The following is a 6254-nucleotide window of genomic DNA, read 5'->3' as shown; positions in this document are numbered from 1 at the left end:
GAAGAAGAAGATCTCATAACTGATTTATTCCCTCCAATAAATAAGAGATTGCTAAAAATAAATTCACTTTTACAAGATGCATCTGTGCTTTGTACCAGGTTGTAATCACATAAGTGATCAAACCACTTGCTCGTTCTATCGATTGTCGTCTGATGAAAGGACCAGGAGTCGCTGGATCAGACATATCAGGTAATATACATGTTGTGCATGGAACATATAGTCAAGTTAGCTACCTAGCTAGTAGCGACGAGTAGCGAGCACGTTAGTCAGCATTACATTACTTAGCCTTGTCATTTTTAGTAGCCTTACCATGAAGTTATTATTTTATTACATGAAGTAAGAGTAAGAGTAGTCATGATGGTAAGTATTTCGTGAAACATTTGAAGAGTAGCCTACTGCGCCATCCACCGGGTGCTATGGAAGCAGTCAGGAAGAGTCGAAGGCAGGCAGGGAGCTTTGCATGACAGATTCTTCTGGACGTGTTTCATTGTGATGACAGTAAGGGTGAGTCAATCTGTTTGTTGGAAAGACAGTAGTTGAGTGATTACTGAGAGAAAATTATTAGAAGAGATAATTATTCAAAGTGTTGTTACTTTAAAGTGTTGTTACTGACCTTTTTCTCTTTTATTTCCTTTCCCTCACCTGTAACTGCTGAGACGTTGAGGAACATGCACACTGACCTGCTCTGGCAACCTGATTTCCACTGTACGTAATAGTATTTGGTTATGGTATATTATTTATATACATCAAAGGCACAATGCACCCCCCAGAGACACACATGTATTGAGTGTGATATTGTGCATAGGTCAAGTGAAATCATCTTTACACACTAGAAAACTGTAGGAGCGGCAACTTGTTTTGAAATTGAATTTTTAATATCCGAAAATGAAGTTGATTTGTTTTCTTTATTCTTCTCTCTTCCCAGCTCCATCCATCACCGTGCTCTGTTCCTGCAGGTCCTGCTTGCTAATCATTATGCTCATATGTTTTTTACACAATTACAAATAAAGTCAATGTATTGTATGACATGAAGTTGTGGCTTCATTCGGAGTCAATAATACATTCATTCTGCCTTCATCCATTCTGCCTTCAACTGCACAATGACTGTGGACTGCACCGACATCCATGTAGCTGCCCCCCAGTAAGATGAACCAAGCAAAGAGGGTCACTATCATGCCCAAGGACATCCAGTTGGCCCGCTGCATCCGAGGAGAGAGGGCTTAAACTGACCTGAGACCAGCACACCCAAACACAACGGCTCTTTTAAGTTTCAAAGAGTTGCAATCCTACGTTATTATAATGATTAAACTGGTTCATGTGTCACTTAGTTTACTGAACCGTGATGAATGAAAGAAATTAGTGAGGTAGTGGTTTACTGAAGTTACAAAGACATTAATATATGAGTAACAGGTCAGTGTAAACATAAGCTTCTGTCAATTATGGATCATTCAAACTATATACAAATAATATGTAATAAAGTTCTAAAATAAGTATTCGGTATACTCCTTGATAGCTTTTGGAGAAGGTTGTTTTTAAGTTTACTAAAAATCTATCGTTTCAACTGTTTCACTTTATAAAAAGGAACAGGTGAGTAGAGCATCATTGAGTTTCTTATTCTGTCAGTAAATTATCCAAATGAAATGTTTATCATTATTTTAGTCAACCCTAAACAAATTGATTGTACCTTTTTAATAATGACCTTACATGGTCGCCAAAGTTAAATTAACTTCAGAAAATCAAATCTGTTGAGAAAAAACTAATACATGTTTAAAGATAGGAACTTGCCATCCCACTGAAAAACAGTCCGTAGAGATTTAAAGGCGTAGTTGTAGTTCAGTCCAACGTTTCATTTGGATTCATTTCGCCAACAGTCAACTATTTTCATAAAGAATATATATATTTTTCAAAGTCAACTTTATTGTCAATCTTACTCAGTTTGTGTTTATAGACAGAGATCAAAAAGACGTTTCCAGCAATCCCAAATACGAAAAATTAAATTATACAATTTACAGATATGTAATGTATACAAATATATATATATATATATCCTATATACACTATCATGTATAATGATGGTGTATGATGTAGAAGGAAGTGTGGTAGATAACAAGTAAATATAGAGTTACATACAGATCCATGTTACAGCAAAAGATGGAATAACTAAGAAGCACGCAGTATAATAATAATTACATGCAACAATTAAATAACTGCTCAGCATCTCCACCACAATCCCAATCTGCTGTGTCCTGTTTTCCTCCCCTCTGCATAACACACCCCATCACACATACGGAACACAACGCAGAGTCTGAGGGTGTTAAGAGTATGTTTATTTAAATGTCCTCCTCTCTACTGGCCAACACAGGGAGCATATGCTGGCTGTAGAAGTTCTCCAGGAGGAGATTTCCATGCCATGCAGGGTCTTTGGGGATGAGGATGATGATCGCCTCCTTCGTGGTCCACACAACAAAGTAGCAGAGACTCCGGTCTGTGATGTGCAGCTGCCCTTGGACCTGGTGCCAGTATGGGTGATATATGACCCACCCTCCTCACGGAGACAGAAGGATGGTAACTGGACTGCCTCCGCGATGGTCATGTTCATGTCACCAAAATCCTTGAATCTACACGCAGCAAATAAACTCAAATGACACAACGAGATGTAAAAGGAGATCACACATACAGTATAGAATATACTGTTTAGTCGATATAAAACTGGCCGCTTCAATCTGAAGAGCAACTAAAACAAAACACGGGAGTGTACCTTGTTCTTGTGAACACTAATGTTATCCACAGCATACATAGAGACCACGAAGTTCTTAAGGAGAAAACTAGTTACTAAAACAAAACACGTTAGTGTACCTTTTTAGCTAATGTTAGCTAGCTGACATTAACGTTACACATTGCACTCATATTACTCACCGAAACCTTGTAAAGCCGGTCCCGCTGCTCTTACAGAACCGACTAACTCCCCTTTCGTGTATGTACAGCTCTCAACATGCTCAGACTTGTAGTGATTTTCACCTCATTTATACTTTTCGCCTCATTCTGAAAGAACAGGTGAAATTTGCTAACGTGACGGCGTGTAAAAAATGTGTAACTTCACAGTTTTACGACACATTTAAATTGTTTTGACTTGCAAAATATTCTTTTAAATTGACAAACATCATATGTGTCATTCGTGGCACAATTCAAACGGGATCAAAAGATAACCTTTCTCTCTCCATTGACTTCAATGTATAATTTACGCTTCCGGGGTCCCATGGAGGCTCCCGGAACGGAGGGACTTCGGCCTCTCTATAATAGAGAACTGGATACAAGCGTGGGAGGCTGGGCTCATTCATTCCTATGAGAGTTGCTCATTAGCGCATGATGATAAAATCATAGACATATAAAGAGCCTACTATGAATATTAAAATACGCCGAATCATGTGTCAGGTATCATGCCTACATATATGAACGTTTGCAGAAACTTCCCCCCCCCCCCGGAAAATCAGTTTTGGTATTCAGCGAGTTATGATTGATAAAATGCGCTGACACTATCATGGCGCCTGCCAGACAGATTACACTGAGTGGAGCGGGTGACCGGTCCAAGATGGCGGCCCCACGGCTCGTCAGCGCCAATAGGCAGCAGCGGGTCCGATGCGGCGTCTACTCTTTATATGTCTATGGATAAAATGGCCCAACTTTTGAGAGAGTGAAACGTCACAGATTACCCGGCATGCCTGAGAAGTACCCGTATGTGTGCTCATAGCGCATGCGCACACTTAACCAAATGCTCGTTCACACAAGCACGTCAATTTGCGTACCAGTAACAGCACCCGTGCGTTCATGACAGCATGGTAATGGTTGTTATTATGCAGTTAGCAGCTAGCGGCTAGCTAGTAATTATGCTATGTACACATCAATCGTTATGTACTTCTATTACGCTGTAACAGGATCTAGTGATATCCAACAGAGCTTCATTTAGCATGAAAGAATTATTGCACTGTGCATACAAAGTGCAATAAGCTTGTTAGTGCAATAAGAAGCTACAGGAACGTTAATCTACGTCGGTAATATTAACTTTATTTAATACAACATTTACGGTACAAGATTTACATCATACAGCCCATGTAGTATAATATTTTACAAATGATGAATTACAGCAAACATGTGCAATATATCCATTATTACAGCTCCGTGGGCGGGCTGGCAGTAAGGCGATATGGTCCGTTGTTATTGTGCATCCATGGGTAAAGAGAAACTCATGTAGTACTGAACACGTAAATTGAAACGTGCCGGGCAGCGCGATCCCGTGGGTTAGATGCACGTTCATAATGCAAGAGGGAAATAACTCTCAGAATAACGTTATTAGCACATTTTTACAACTTGAAGAACGAATGTTTTTAATAATGGGATATACAAACGTTACATACTGGGTAGTTTATTTAGTTTAAAAATGTATCCAACGAGTTACAGACCACTCTTTCCCCATGTAAGTCAATGGGGAAAAAGTGTTTCCGGGCCCAGCAACCTAAAAGAAGTGTAGTACCGCCGTTTGACCAGCACGAATATTCTCATCAGACTCCGGCGCACTTCCTGGGGGGCTTGGGAAAAAAAACATAGACTGTATATATGGGAAAAAACGCTGACAGGATGCTGAATGTGATTGGAACAATGCGTTGAAAGACACACACAGACAGTGGAACAGGACATGCAGAGCGCTGTTTGCAGTCTATGGACATAGCGGAAGATCATTTGATTGACTCGTTGGCGTTGTGGCGATGTCTCGCAGATAACACAGATAATACATAATGAAAAGTATAATTTGCTCAGAGTCGAGAGACAGTTTGTGGTTCCGTCCGGATCCGGACCGGAGTCCGGACTTTGAGGATGCCTGGTCTAGACTGATATCTGCTTTGACTCATAATTTCCATCTCACAATTCATCAATGTGAATTAGTCTGTGGGGAATCTGCTTCCTTACTCGTTTCATTACTATGGATGATTATACCAAGACCATTAACTTACCCTAATAATTAATGCTGTGACAAAATGAAATGATGCATTGCACACATTCAATAACTGCCCAGCAGTTGCATGTGTTTTATGGAATCTTAGACAGTCTCTGAAGCCTCAACATCATTTAAAAGAGCCTGTGACAAGCAATCCCAACAACTGTTTGTGCAATGAAATATTGGACTACTAGTAATCTCGAACCGTCCAGGTTAAAAAAGAAAAGCGATACCGTTCCGTAAATATCAATAATTTCGAACATCGCGGGGAAATTCCTTCGACTCATTTTGAAGTTTTGGGGGAAGCCGGAAGTGACGTCAATGCGGGAACGCTTCACTGTGCGGCGAGAGCCAAACACGGACAAAGTGTGTTGTCATGCGTAGAAATGGTGAATTACTGAGATTAGGCACGTTAATAACGTTTTAATGAAGTTGACTACAGTATATTCATATTTGTCAGTGCTTTCATGTCAATTCGGCGAACATAAACATAAATGATCGTGGTGAAGATGATGATTACATTAGGATTACAAATCGGTAGTGAGAGCTACTGAATTTCCTCCCGTCGGATGTGATATAAAAACAAATCGATTATTTAAGAGGAACTTTTTGTAGGGGTTGAATGCAAACAATGGAAGTATTTGCACAACAAATTGCTCACTGATTAGTCAGGTTAGCAGAAAGCATCCCTTCACCACTTCAGCTCCTAGATATATCCTTGAGAACAGCAAACATGAGTAATAAGTCATATGATTCATATCCATAGTTTGAGGACAGAAACTCAGCTGCAGGTGACACAGAGCAGCCTTGATTCACCTGTATAGTAAAGTGCTCGCTCTCAATGCATGATGAATATATTGCAGTCATCTGTGTGCTCACCGATCCTGAGATGACATCTGATGAGCAGTCAGAGCTGGCTGGAGGCAAGGTTTAAACCTCTCTGACCATTCGAAATTATAATAATGTGTAAACCAGTGCTAATGATGGTCCACGCACAGGATCATGTTTGTGAATGTTCATGCTTATGCAACAGATGTTCACTGTACATAGAGAAATACATATTTTAAAGAGAAATAAGCAGGTATGGGATTCTCTCACCATCTCCCAGTCAAAGTCTAAGTGATGGCTGCAGATACAAACATGTATTATCTTTTGAATGTCTCTTGGCAGAGGCATTGGAATCTTCTGAACCATAACAATAGAACATTAGAAATTAGCACCTCTGAAATGAACAGATTAATTTAATGCCTTTAGTTTCACCATT

Source organism: Pseudochaenichthys georgianus, chromosome 13 (genome assembly GCF_902827115.2).
Source record: "Pseudochaenichthys georgianus chromosome 13, fPseGeo1.2, whole genome shotgun sequence".
Taxonomy (NCBI): Eukaryota; Metazoa; Chordata; class Actinopteri; order Perciformes; family Channichthyidae; genus Pseudochaenichthys; species Pseudochaenichthys georgianus.
The sequence above is the reverse complement of the archived record's forward strand: the minus strand, read 5'-3'. Positions refer to the sequence as shown.